This window comes from Mustela putorius, unplaced genomic scaffold (assembly GCF_011764305.1).
Source record: "Mustela putorius furo isolate JIRA1106 unplaced genomic scaffold, ASM1176430v1.1 tig00001069_pilon_pilon_pilon, whole genome shotgun sequence".
Classification (NCBI taxonomy): Eukaryota; Metazoa; Chordata; class Mammalia; order Carnivora; family Mustelidae; genus Mustela; species Mustela putorius.
In genome coordinates, this window is record NW_025421558.1 from 1452320 (window position 1) to 1465749 (window position 13430).

A 13430-nucleotide genomic window follows, 5' to 3' on the forward strand; every position below is an offset into this window, starting at 1 on the left:
ACAAATAAAGTGACTCGGATAGTCGGTATGAAAAATCATGATGATGATATCAACTGTAGACAGCCAGGTGCAAAACCGTTTGTATAGAGGATCCAATTTGTATAAGAAGGAAACACACACACACACACACACACACACACACACACTTGCACACACATGCACACTTCTAATCACATAATCTATTCCTGGAAGGAATAGTAAACTTTTCATAGAGATTATTTCTAGGGAAAGAAGAAAGAATGATTTTAGGCATGGGAGGGTATGATGATGTTTAACGTTATATATGTTTTATGTTTTTTATATTTTTACGATGCCTGTTAATTTTGTACTTCTTTTGTAATAGAAAGAAGCAAGTCCTCTCATTTTTAACGTGTGCCCCTTAAATTGGGGGCTTATCATCCCTTCTTAAGTTTATTGGCCATTTGCATTTCTTTTCTTCTGACCAGCATGTTCATGTACTTGGTCCATGTTTACTTTTTTTCTTATTGATATACTATTTAAATTTTAGGAAATTTATATTTAGGAAACAATATTCTACTATGTTACATAGGTACTGCAAATAACTTTTCTGTCTGCCATTTGAATTTTGATGTCATTTATACGGTTTTCAACTATATGTTGCAAATTTTCTGTATTTAAATATACCAGTCTTTTTCTGTATAGTGTTTGGGTTTGGTACCATGCTTCAACACAAACCTGACACCTTATACAAAAAATTATCTTAAAATGGATTATGGCCTTAAATGTAAAACTATAAAGCTCCAGAAAAAGATAGGATAAAGTCTTTGAGGACTAGGAGCAGGCAAAAGTTCTTATACTTTGTACTAAAAGAATAATCCACAAAAGGAAAAATTAATAAGTTGGCTTTCGTCAAAGTTAAAAACTTTTGCTCTATGAAAAATCCTATTTACAGAGAGGGAGGAAATATTTGTAAACTGCACATCTGAAAAAGGACATGTCTCTAGAATATATAAAGAACTCACAAAACTCAACAGTGAAAAAACAATCCAATTAGAAAATGAACATAAAACATTAATAGACATTTCACTGAAGAAGATACACAGATGGCAAATAAGCACATGAAAAGATGTTCAACACCATTACCCATTCGAGAATGCAAATTAAAATGACAATGAGATATCATTACAGACCTATTAGAGCAGCTTAAACATAGTGCTAACACCAAATGCTGACGAAGATGCAGAAAAACTCCATTACTCACACATTGCCGGTGGTAACGCAAGAGGCCATGGTCACTCTAGCAAACAATTTGGCAGTTCATTTTCAAACTAGAAATGGACTTACCTATAAGACCTGGGTACTACACTCTCAGGCTTTTATCCCAGAGAAATGACAATTTACATTCAGGCAGAAACTTGCACATAGATGCTCATATCAGCTTTATGTGAATGACCCCAAGCTGGAAACAACCCTAATGTCCTCTGGTGGGTGAATGATTAAACAAACCGTGGTACATCTGTACTGTAGAATACGACTCAGCAATAAAAAAAAAAAAGCCAGCTATTGATGTAACAACCTGGATGGATCTCAGAGACCTTATGCAGAGTGGAAACAGTCAATCTCATGCATGTAAACAGTGCATGATTCTGGGGGTGCCTGCGGGGCTCAGTCAGCTAAGCAGCTGCCTTCAGCTCAGGTCATGATCCTAGGGTCCTGGGATAAAGTATTCCTTTTTCCACTCAGAGGGGAGCCTGATTCCCCCCTTTCTCTTTGCCCCTCCCCCACTCCTGCTCACACTCTCTCTCAAATAAATAAATAAATCATCTTTAAATACTGCATGATTCTATTTATGTAATGCTCCTGAAATAAAATTGCAGAGATGGACAACAGATTAAGAGCTTCAAAGGACTAGGGGTGGAAGGTGGATTCAAAGGAGTTGTAGAAAGAGAGACTTGTGGTGACGGTAAGGTTTTGTATCTCGACTGCTGTATTAGTTAATGAAATTAACATGACAAAAATTACATGTAATTATATACATGCACACAAATGAGTACATGCATAGCTGATAAAAACTTATGATAAGATCTAATTGGTAAAGTCCCTGGACTGTGCTGATGTCAGTTACCTAGTTTTGGCATTATGCTACAGTTATACAAAACATTAACACTGAGGGAGGCTGGCCCAAGCAAGCACACACTCACGAATCTATAAATATTTCATAAGACAAGTTTTTTAAAAAAACACACAATTCAGCTATTCTTTAACAGAATGTTTGCATTATTCTTTGTTTAAAAAGTCCACATGACTGAACTAACCATAAATTTCATGAGACAAGTCCGCCTAACGTCAGTGCATAGATTAAAGTTTTAGTAACTCTTATTCACCAAGTATAAATAAAGCACGAGGACTTAACACTCAGATTTTGCTCTTAAAAATCATGCTATCCAACACCCTGACTGTTCTACCAAAGTGGTGGCGTCTAGAAACAGTATCCTTAAGATTTCTGGGATCAGGATCCCAGCATAAGTCACCCAATTTAATTTTGTCCTTAAATAGAATTTTAAAAATAATAACAGTTAAAATGTACTGAGCACTGTGAGCACTGAACGACTCAAGTACCTATTACACAGCAGAAGGTATGAAGAGGACTCACAAGACATGAGAAAATACGGTCTTGGTTCCTACTTCACACTTAAAGGAGAAAAAAATGCATACTAATGCTTTTTAAGTCCTTGGAAGTTTATCTGGGGGACAATAAGAAAAAATGGTCAGGGCACCTGGGTGGCTCAGTCTGTTAAGTGTCTGCCTTGGGGTCAGGTCATGATCTCAGGGTCCTGGGATCAAGTCCTGCGGTGGGCTCCATGCTCAGAAGGAAGTCTGCTTGTTGTCCCTCTGACCCTCCCCCGCTTGTTCTCTCTCTCTCTTTCTCTCTCTCTCAAAGAGATAAAGAAATTTTTTTTAAAAAAACAAGAAAAATGTTGGTAGAGTATTCCAAAAATAGATAGTCTAATTTGAGTATTTATTGAATTCTTACCCTGGGCATCTGTTGTGTGACTGATGGACCAAAGTGCAGGGCTTACCAAGGAGGCCATAGCTTTGGAACTTGTCACAACAATGCCACCTGTGTGACTCCAACACTATTGCTCCTACTACTGTTAACTGCTGCACATTCCGCATGTCTTTAGGTTTCTACATACATCATCGCATTTAATCTTCACGAGAACGTTGTGAGATGGCATTATTATCCAGATTTTAAAGATGGAGAGGCTTAGAACGGAAATGTCAAGATGCTTTCCCAGATCAGAATTCAGATTGAAAACCAGGTCATCTGGGACGCCTGGGTGGCTCAGTTGGTTGGACTGCCTTCGGCTCAGGTCATGATCCCGGAGTCCCGGGATCGAGTCCCACATCGGGCTCCCAGCTCCATGGGGAGTCTGCTTCTCCCTCTGACCTTCTCCTCGCTCATGCTCTCTCTCTCTCACTGTCTCTCTCTCAAATGAATAAATAAAATCTTTAAAAAAAAGAAAAAGAAAAAGAAAAAAGAAAACCAGGTCATCTGATAGCAAAATTCATGCTTTAACCACTCATCCATGTGTCTTCCCCAAGCCTCCTGTTTTAATTCCTTTTTGTTGGTCTTTTCTAGGCATCTCAGTGGCTTTCCAGCAGACCTCAGGATTGGGCATTTCCTTGACTTATTGTTCTGCTCTGTCGCCTTCCCCCTGCTCCCAGATCCCCACGCAGAGGATGAAGCAGAGCCTGAGGAGCAGGGAGTGATCTTCCAGCAGAGCTTTGGACAGTGACAGAAGCAGCTGAGAGAAACATGTGTGTGCATGCACGCGCATGTATGCATCTAAGAGAATTGATTTTCACTGATTTAGTTACAATCGTAAAACTAGTTGGCGAAGTGGCTGAGTCTCTAACTCAGATCTTTTTAACTATGAAATTTTCTCCTTGGTGATCTGAGGCCCGAGACTATGCACAGAGAATTCTCTGGAGAGACTCCTCTACTCCTGCACACTCCCTTGGGGGTTCCATCCAGGCTGACTTCTGCAGAAACAAGACGGCCAGCTTGTTCCAGTTAGCTTTTGCTGCGAGACAACCACCTCTGAACTTAGATGATGGGGCTCTATGGGTTGACTGAGCTGAGGTGAGCATTTCCCAGTCAGGGTCCTTCCTATGCAGCTCTTCCCTCGTGGCCAGGTCTGGACTCCTCTGAAGGCTTCATTCCTGGAGCCTCAATCCAGGCTGGAAATGGTTGGAAAATCTGGGGCTGTTTGGGCTTCTCTTCATGTAGCCTGTCCACCTAGCTGGCTTTCTGGCAGCTTGATAGTCTCCGAGGAATTAGCAGGCATGCCCCTGGGGCTGGACTGTCCCCACTTGTAAGAGCCAATTCTGTGTCTCTCTTTCCAACCCCGCATTCAGCACTCTCCCTTTGGTAGCCCGAAATCAGCCATGGTGGGAGGGAGTACTTATACTATGAAAACTGCCAAACCCTACACATCAGGGTTTCCCCCCACGACCCACCTCCACAAGAGCCAGGTTGCCAGCCCATGACTTTACACAATGCTGGCTTCCCCCAGAGGGAGTAAGCCAAGAACCCCCAGCAGGAAGCTGCAAAGCTTCTTAGAACCTAGCCATGGATATCCCCAATGTCACTTTCTTCTTATTGTATTGGTCCAGTGATTCCCCAAGGCTAGTTGTGATTCAACAGAAGAATTATCCTCCGTGTCCCATGGAAGGGTTGCAAAGCAATCGCACAACACAGGACCCAGCACAGAGTCCGTGCGCACACCAATGCTGGACGAATAAATGAATGAGTAAAGCCACTTCACACACTGCACAGCACTTAATTGGGGTGTCCTTAAGTCACCCTAAAAGGACAAAGTCTTCCAGGAAGCTCTGCTTTAGCATCAGAGTTCGGTGATTCTGAAGTCCCCAACAAACCAAAATTGAAAATTGCAGATACAGACCTACTTACACTCTGTCTGCAGGTATTCACGGACCTGTTGGCACAAGCCCTCCCTGCTTATGTCCTCAACCGGTACTAAGATGCATGACGATCGCAGAATGCTTATTTTATAGCTGTTTTTATACCACTGAGGGCTGCTTTGCCTCCCTAAGCAAACTGCAAATTCTTTTAAGAGAGTTCTCATGTATTTCTTTGCCATTCCTTTTTTCTACTGTGCCCAAAGCAGATAATTATACACACACAAACACACATGCACAGATACCTCAAAGATACATGATACTTAGAGATTATAAGCCTTAAAAGGAATGGAAAGCAGGAAAGGAACTAAAAATTCTTAATTGCTGGGTTTCAGAGCTTTCGCGTCTGTTAGATTCATCTAGCGACGTCGGCATTATTACTTCCATTCCGTCTCACAGCTGAGGAAAACGAGTCTCAAGAAGGCTTACCAGTTTGGTCAAGGCCACGCTAGGAAGAGGAGCTGGGATTCAGCTGTAGACCTGCATGGTTCCCAGGCATGAGCTCAGGCCATCTCCCCGCTGTAGTATACACCCCCCGCCTTCCCCCATTCCCTCTGCCTCCCCTCTTGAAGTATCTACAGAAGTCATAACAGTCCTGATGCTCCCATACCCCCAAGACAGTAATAAGTGTTTCAAGTTCTGCTCTTGTACAACATGTCCTTTAAAAGCTTGGAAACAGGGCGCCTGGGTGGCTCAGTGGGTTAAAGCCTCTGCCTTCGGCTCGGGTCATGATCTCAGGGTCCTGGGATCGAGGCCCGCATCGGGCTCTCTGCTCAGCAGGGAGCCTGCTTCCTCCTCTTTCTGTGCCTGCCTCTCTGCCTACTTGTGATCTCTGTCAAATAAATAAATAAAAATCTAAAAAAATAAAAATAAAAAAGCTTGGAAACACAGGAAGTGAAAAATGCCTTCTACTGAGACAGGAGTGAGCCTGACAGGAGGGAGGTCAAGCTAAGAGGCCACCATGTTAACTCAGGGGAAGGGTGTTGGTGAGTCGGACCAAGGGAGTGGCAGTGAGCGGGATGTGAACATTTTCAAGGGATAGTAAGGAGGCAGAATCACCAGATTAGGGATGGACTGGACTCTGCGGGTGCTAACTGACCATGGCAGAATCACGCCGACTGCACTGGAAAGGGGAGAAGAGACAGAAAGCCTGGAGGAGAGGCCTCCATGTTTCTGGAAGGAGGTGATCCTGGCTTGAATGAGGAAAACAGCCATGGAGGTGGAGAATGGATGGATGGCTTTGAGAGGCAACCTGGAGGCAGAATCTGTCGGATGTGTTGGCAAACTAGATATAGGAATGCAAGGATGGAGGAGGGTGTCCAAGATGAAGATCAGAAAACTGTCATGGAAAAACAGCAGCTTTTTGCTGAGCTGGGGGGACACAGAAAGGGGAGCAGACTTCAGGTCAGGATGAATTCTGGACATGCCAAGTTTCAGGCAAACCTGTCAGCCAGAGCCAGACAGCTAGTAGGCAATGGCATTTAAAACAAAACAAGCATCTCATCGAAATGAGATTCTTCGCTCCCTTCAAAGGTTAGGGATGAACGCCCGCATACCCTGTGTGGCAGGGTTCTGTGTCAAGGAGTACAAGGGCTCCGTGATTCTCAATGTTTTCACTCCATGTTGGTTCAGCTCTCTCTCCAAAAGCCACCTATCACCCCGCAGGTGCCTCCATCATAACCAAGATGTCTTTATTGAGACTTCTAGAGCCAGTAAGAGCTGTGAGATTCAATCAGTGACAGAGCCTGTTATAACTCATCGGAAGTGTAGCAGGGAGCTTCCAGTAAGTCCCTAGGACCACAGGTCTACCTGCACACGTGCACCCCAATGCTCATGCTCCCTTCCTGCGAATTCCTATGGCCAGGCTCTGAGATGCATTCCTACCTTTCTGCGCCACACAGCAGCTCAGCGATTGTTTACACAAGGTCCCTGCATGTTACAACAGGGAGCGGGGGCCCCTTTGTTTCCTGCTGTACTCTCGCAAAGGAAGGCTCTCCAGAAAGCTGTTGCTTTTCTGCACATCAGCTTTTATCACGGGACCCTCCTGGGGCCGGGGTGGGGGGGTGTCACGAAGCCAAACACAAAGCCAGTTGTCAGGACAGTCGGCCCCAGCCCAGAGGAGACCGCTCATTGCCGCTTCACCCTCATGCTGGTTATACAACAGGAACCTGAAACCAAGCCCAGATTCAATTTCCATGCCCCCCCCCACCGTGAGAACCAGCCCCTGCAGCTCAGAGCTAAGTGGGGGCTCTGCTGGCCCAGCTCAGAGTCTACCGGCCCACAGAGTGGACACCAGTTGGCGGGGACCCAGCCCTCCTCCTCAGCCAGCATGTCCCTCGAACTGCCTCCCATTCTACCCAGAGATGCCCTGCAAAATCCCCCTCAAAGCAAGCTTCTCCAGATGGAAACCCACAAAAGCAGAGCTTCCTTACCTGGGAGAAGGTCCTGGTGACCGCGAGGAGGAAAAAACACCACGTTCTAGCAGAAGGGACAGGGACTTACAGGGCCAATCTGTTGGTTTTAAAAGAAGAAAGGTGACTTCATCCCCTGGTGCCGTGGAGTTTAAAAGAGCAATGAGTGCTCCCTAGCTGAGCCAACTCTGTCTCATCGGTGATGATTCCATCCAAATTATGCAGCCACTGCCCAGACATGCTCAGCCTTTGGAAGGTAAATTGCTGGAATCTGACCAGCCCTGTTGTTTTCAAAAGAGCTTCCGAAAGTCCTGAACACCAATCACTTTAACTGGCACCAGAGATAGGGAAATGAGCACTTATTTTCCCCGAGTCATATCATTACCTCCCGAGAATCCAACTGTCTGAAAAAATAGCGTTCTAGGGAAGGAAGACAGATATTTAAACTTCTGAGAGGTCAAAATTCTTGGGGAAGGAGAAGAGACAAGGAGATTTCAGCCAGGAGGAGGGGCGGTGGTGAGCTGCTGGGACCATCACCTTGCCAAGAGGTTTTCAGAGCTGGTGGATTTGCAAACACGTAAAGGTGACAAAGAGGTGACGGTCTGGACGTGGCAGAGGGGAAAGTATGCAGTTAAGCCATGGGATGAGTCACTGTATGGAAAGAAAGCGTGGCAGCCTTTCTAATGAAGGCAACCGATTTTTATTTACTTTTTACTGAGTATGGTGCCGCTCAAGCAATTCGAGGTCCATTGTGACAGCTCAAAACATGCCTACATTCCACCAAGAATGTTGGGGAAAATTGACGTTTAGGGAAGGAATTTTCTCTTTTGTGTGCTAGGTGAGGCCAAAGCAATTGCATTTGTAACGTGGGATTCAAGGTCATGTCAAGTGACCGAGTAGGCCGGCCACCTCTCCTTGACGCCGTGTCCCCAAGCTAAACTTTGGGCAGAACTTCTGGCCCAAGGAAGGAATGGTAATCGGTGTGCCCTGTGCTGGAAGTGGGGCAGAGGGTTGAGCTTAGCAGCCCTACTACACTGTCTCTCTCTCCTCGACTTCAGGAGAGTGTAAGGTGACTTGGGGTCACTAGGCATGTGTCCAATATCTTGCTGAGCTATTTTGAGGCTTTGAGGATCTTCTCGTGTTAAGTGTCACTCCCGAGAGGGTAAAACAAGAAAAAGAAAATCTCTTCTGTTTAGATAGAGGTATTCAGGTCCAATTTTAGCAAGGGGTTTTTGAACCCCTTATTGACATAAGAAATGTCAATAAGGCTTGTAAAAGGAATTGGCAAGTCTTCTAGTAGGAGTGTCAATAAAGACATATGACTTTTATGGTGTTTCCAAAGTTAGTTGTAGATATTGATACATGCCCCCAAATACTTCAATATAATAAGTAGAAGAAGAGCAGATTTTAGCAATGGTAAGATAAAAAAGGAGACACTCAGTTCCTCATAGTATCTTCAAAACCTGAACCAGAGAATAGCACACAGTAGGTATTCAGTAGCTAGAGAGTAAATGGTATCAGAGAATCTCTCTCTGCTCCAGATTTCTAGAACAGATCCCGTGAGAACTCTAAAGTCACCGACTGCAGAGAGCAGGAGCCCGTGGGTCTTAGGAAATGCCTCAGCCACTGGGTTCACTGCCGAAGTTAGAATAGAGCACAGAAAGCCAATTTCTGGACCGAGTAGCCACCTTAGTCTGTTCCCCTAGACATAAGCTAGATTCTACTATCTTTTTCTAGGGCCAGGACCCCAGCTTACAGGTGATCCGCGAAGGGGTCTCAATTGTCTTTTGTTCTCAATATTATTTTTTTTAAAGATTTTATTTATTTATTTGACAGAGATCACAAGCAGGCAGAGAGAGAGGAGAAAGCAGGCTCCCTGAGGAGCAGAGAGCCCGATGTGGGGCTCGATCCCAGGACCGTGGGATCATGACCTGAGCTGAAGGCAGAGGCTTTAACCCACTGAGCCACCAAGGCACCCCTGTTCTCAATATTCTATTATAAAATTTCCAAATAAGGTTCCTTCAGCTGACCTTTCACTATCTTGCTTTCTCATATATTGATTCTCTAACCATCCAGCAGCTCGTATAATTTTTATGGTGTTTCCAAAGTAAGTTGTAGATATGGATACAGTCCCCCAAATACTTCAATATTATTCACAAAAATTCACTATTTCTTTACAATGCCAATTGTAACTTCCTCACAATTGTAACTTCCTTACAATTTCTTTTCAGATAAAATTCATTTATGATGAAATGAAAAACATCACCGGCATACCATTTGATGAGTTCCTACAAATACATACACCTGTGCGATTCAAACCCCTATCAAGGTACAGAACATAATTATCACCCTAGAAATTTTCCCCATGTCCATTCCCAGCAAACTCCTGGTTCAGCATTCCTAGCGGGAATGAATCTTATTTTTTTCACCATAGATCAATTTTGCATATTCTAGTTCTTCATATAAATAGAATCATAAAATTGGTATTGCTTTGTGCAAATTTTTGTGCCATCAGGAGGTATTTAGGATTCATGCCTCCATTTTGTCGCTTGTATCAGTAGTTGTTTTTTTTTCATAGATGAGTGGTTCTTTCCTGTATGAATAGACCACAGTTCGTTTATTCAGTCTTCTGTTGATGGGCACCTGATCTTCCAGTCCAGGGCTATGATGAATAAAGCTAATAGGAACCTTTTCAGACACATCCTTTAGTGGACATGTGTTTTTGTAATCCTTGGGTAGATACCGAGGAGTGGAATGGGTGGGTCTTAGTGGAGGTGTATATTTAATTTATGAGAAACTATATAATTTATAAGAATTTACATCTTTTCCAATGTTCTCATTTTCCTCCCCTACCAACAATGTATAAAAGTTTTAGTTGCGGGGCACCTGGGTGACTCAGTGGGTTAAAGCCTCTGCCTTCAGCTCAGGTCATGATCCCAGAGTCCTGGAATCAAGTCCCGCATCGGGCTCTCTGCTCAGCAGGGAGCCTGCTTCCTCCTCTCTCTCTCTCTGCCTGCCTCTCTGCCTACTTGTGATCTCTGTCTGTCAAATAAATAAATATTTTTAAAAAATGTTTTAGTTGCTTCGCCAAATGTTCTAACATTTGGTGTTGTCAACGTAACTTTGCTGGTGAATGTCTCATGGCATCTCGCTGTGGTTCTAACTTGCTTCGCCTTGATGACTACAGCTGTTGAATTTTTTTTTCTTACATATTTATGGGCCATTCATTTACCATCTTTTGTGAAGTCTCTGTTCAGATTTTTTAGCCAGTTTTAAATTGAGTTTTTGGTCATCTTGGTATGAGGTTTAGGAGTTCTTAATATATCCAAGATACCAATTTTTTGTCAGAAACATTTCTCAAGTATTTTCTCATGCCCTCTGACCTGCATAAGAAAGACATTTTCTTAAGGATGCTTCTTCTGATGAACAGGAGATTCTATTTTTGACTGTATTTTTTTCTTTTTTAGGTTTTTGTCTTCCCCCAAGACATGATGTTCTCCTATGTTTTCTTCCGGAAATTCTGTAATTTTAGCCTTTATGTTTAGGCCCATGGTCCATTATAAGTTGATTTTTGTGGGTGGTATGAGTTAGGGCCAGGTTGATTTGTTTCCATGTGAATATGGAGTTATGTCAATACCATTTGTTGAAAGCCTTTCCTTTCCCAATCAGGCTGCTTTGAAAATTTGAAAATTTGGTCTATTTCTGTCTGGTCTCTTTATTCTGTCTTACCAATCTGCTGACCCTTGCATCAGCACCACACTGTTTTAATGACCATAGCTTTAGGGTAAGTCTTGAAGTCAAGTGGTGAAGTAACTTTGACTTCTTTTTTCAAGATTGCTTTGAATAGTCTAAGTTCTGTGCATTGCTACAGAAATTTTAGCATCATTTTGTCAATTCTTTTTTTTTTTTTAAAGAATTTATTTATTTATTTATTTGACAGAGAGAGATCACAAGTAGGCAGAGAGGCAGGCAGAGAGAGGAGGAAGTAGGCTCCCTGCTAAGCAGAGAGCCCGATGCGGGACTCGATCCCAGGACCCTGACTGAGATCATGACCTGAGCAGAGGCTTAACCCACTGAGCCACCCAGGTGCCCAATTCTTTTCTTTAAGTCAATTTTTTGAATTATTTATTTATTTATTTCACAGAGAGAGAGAGATAGCGAAAGAGGGAACACAAGCAGAGGGAGTGAATAAGGGAGAAGCAGGCCTCCTGCTGCACTGGGAGCCTGACATGGGGGGCTCGATCCCAGGACCTTGGGATCATGAACTGAGCCAAAGGCAAATGCTTAACGACTGAGACTCCCAGGCATCCCTCGGTTTGTAAATTTTGACTAAATAGCATCATAAGATTAGGATTAGGATTAGGATTGTGCTGAATCCATAGATCAGTTTGCTGATTACCATTTTAACAATGGTGAGTCTTCCAAAACCACGAGCTTGGCATATCTCCCCATTTATCTACATCGATTTTTTCACAGCATTGTTTCATTCATTTTCTCCTTGTCATTGATTTTCACAGTTTGACTAAGTGTTTTATTTTTGTTTTGCTGTGGTTTTTCTTTTTAAATGTAAAACTTTTTTTGCATTTATTGGAGTTTTAAAGTCTGTAAATAATGTCTTTTTCAAATTTATGAACTTTTCAGGGCACCTGGGTGGCTCAGGGGGTTAAGCCTCTGCCTTCGGCCCAGGTCATGATCTCAAGGTCCTGATCAAGCCCTGCATCAGGCTTTCTGCTCAGCAGGGAGCCTGCTTCCCCCTCTCTCTCTGCCTGCCTCTCTGTCTGCTTGTGATCTCTCTCTGTCAAATAAATAAAAATCTTTTAAAAAAATTTTATAAACTTTTCACCCATTATTTATTCAAATACTTTTTTGGGTCATTCTCTCTCTTTCTCCCCTAGTTCTAGGACTCCAATTACATGTACATTAGACCTTTTGATACTGTTGCAAAGATCTGTGAGTCTCTGTACATGTATTATTAAATCTCTTTTACTCAGTTTGGATCATTTTTGTTGATCTGTCTAGTTCTTTGACTTTTGCTTCTTTCAGCTCCCTGTGCTTTTAAAAATGTCCATTACATTTTTATTTTAAAATATTTATTTTCCAGTTCTTATACTTTCACTTGGTTCTTTTTTATAGTTTCTTTTTTTTTTATTATGTTCAATTAACCAACATATAATACATCATTAGTTTTTGATGTGGTGTTCAATGATTTATCAGTTGCATGTGACACCCTGCACTCATCACCACATGTACCCTTTTCTATAGTTTCTATTCATCTGCTAAGATTTCTATACTTTCATTTATTATGAACATATTTTCCTTTATATACTTGAGCATAGTTGTAGTAACTTCCTTAAAGTTCTTGTCAATTAACTCCATCACTCTAGGTCATCTCAGAGTTGGTCTCCACCAATTATCTTTCCTCTTTAAAATGAGTCATGTTTTCCTGTTTTGTTGTTTGTTGAATAATTTTGGAGTGTATCCTGGTCTTTATGAGTGGTATGTGAAATTCTGGATTCTATTCTGCTTTTCTGAGGAGGATTGACTTTTTTTTTTTTTTTTAAATTCAGGCCTTTAAAGTGGTTGAACTCAAATTGTAAGATCTTATCTCCCCATGTAACATCTAGAAGTTCGGGTCAGCTCTTTAAGCTAGAGCTGGGATTTCTAAAATCTGCCTCTTGCCTATGTGGTTCAAGGATCATCCAGAGATCTAAGTAGAATTTATCTATTGATCTAGAGGGCTTCCCTTCTGCTCAGCATATTGATAGATAGAGCCTTGTTCTTAAACTACAAGTTATAAGTCAGGAAACTCATCCCACGTCTATCTCTTCTTCCACTAATTTAGTCTCCTCTGTAGAGTTGTTCTCTCCTCAGTACCTTCAACTAATTGTGCTTATATTTTGTGCAGAGTTTATAGTTACTATCTATAAGAAGTACAGTCCAATAGAAGCTACTTGGCCATACAAGAAGGCTTCAATTACCTTTTGAGTCATTTTTTTTAGTTTACCCTCAACATGATAATTCATAGCTCTTTCTTGGGATACAAAGTATGTTTCATCTCAAGCACCACCTCAG

At 42.4% G+C, this 13430-nt stretch overlaps 1 protein-coding gene across 6 annotated transcripts in view; it reads right to left on the reverse strand.

Moving 5' to 3' along the window:
- The window catches only part of AMOTL1 (angiomotin like 1), a 152290-nt gene that overhangs the window by 137017 nt on the left and 1843 nt on the right, over positions 1–13430 (reverse strand). For 3 of the 6 annotated variants that reach the window (XM_045087179.1, XM_045087178.1, XM_004754519.3), the window contains exon 3: positions 7380–7458. The exons of 2 other annotated variants lie outside the window; for them this stretch is intronic. The gene's annotated coding sequence lies outside the window, so the exon portion shown is untranslated. Of the gene's footprint in view, positions 1–7379; positions 7530–13430 lie in introns of those variants that run through there. One more of the 6 variants, XM_045087175.1, reaches the window with a different exon arrangement.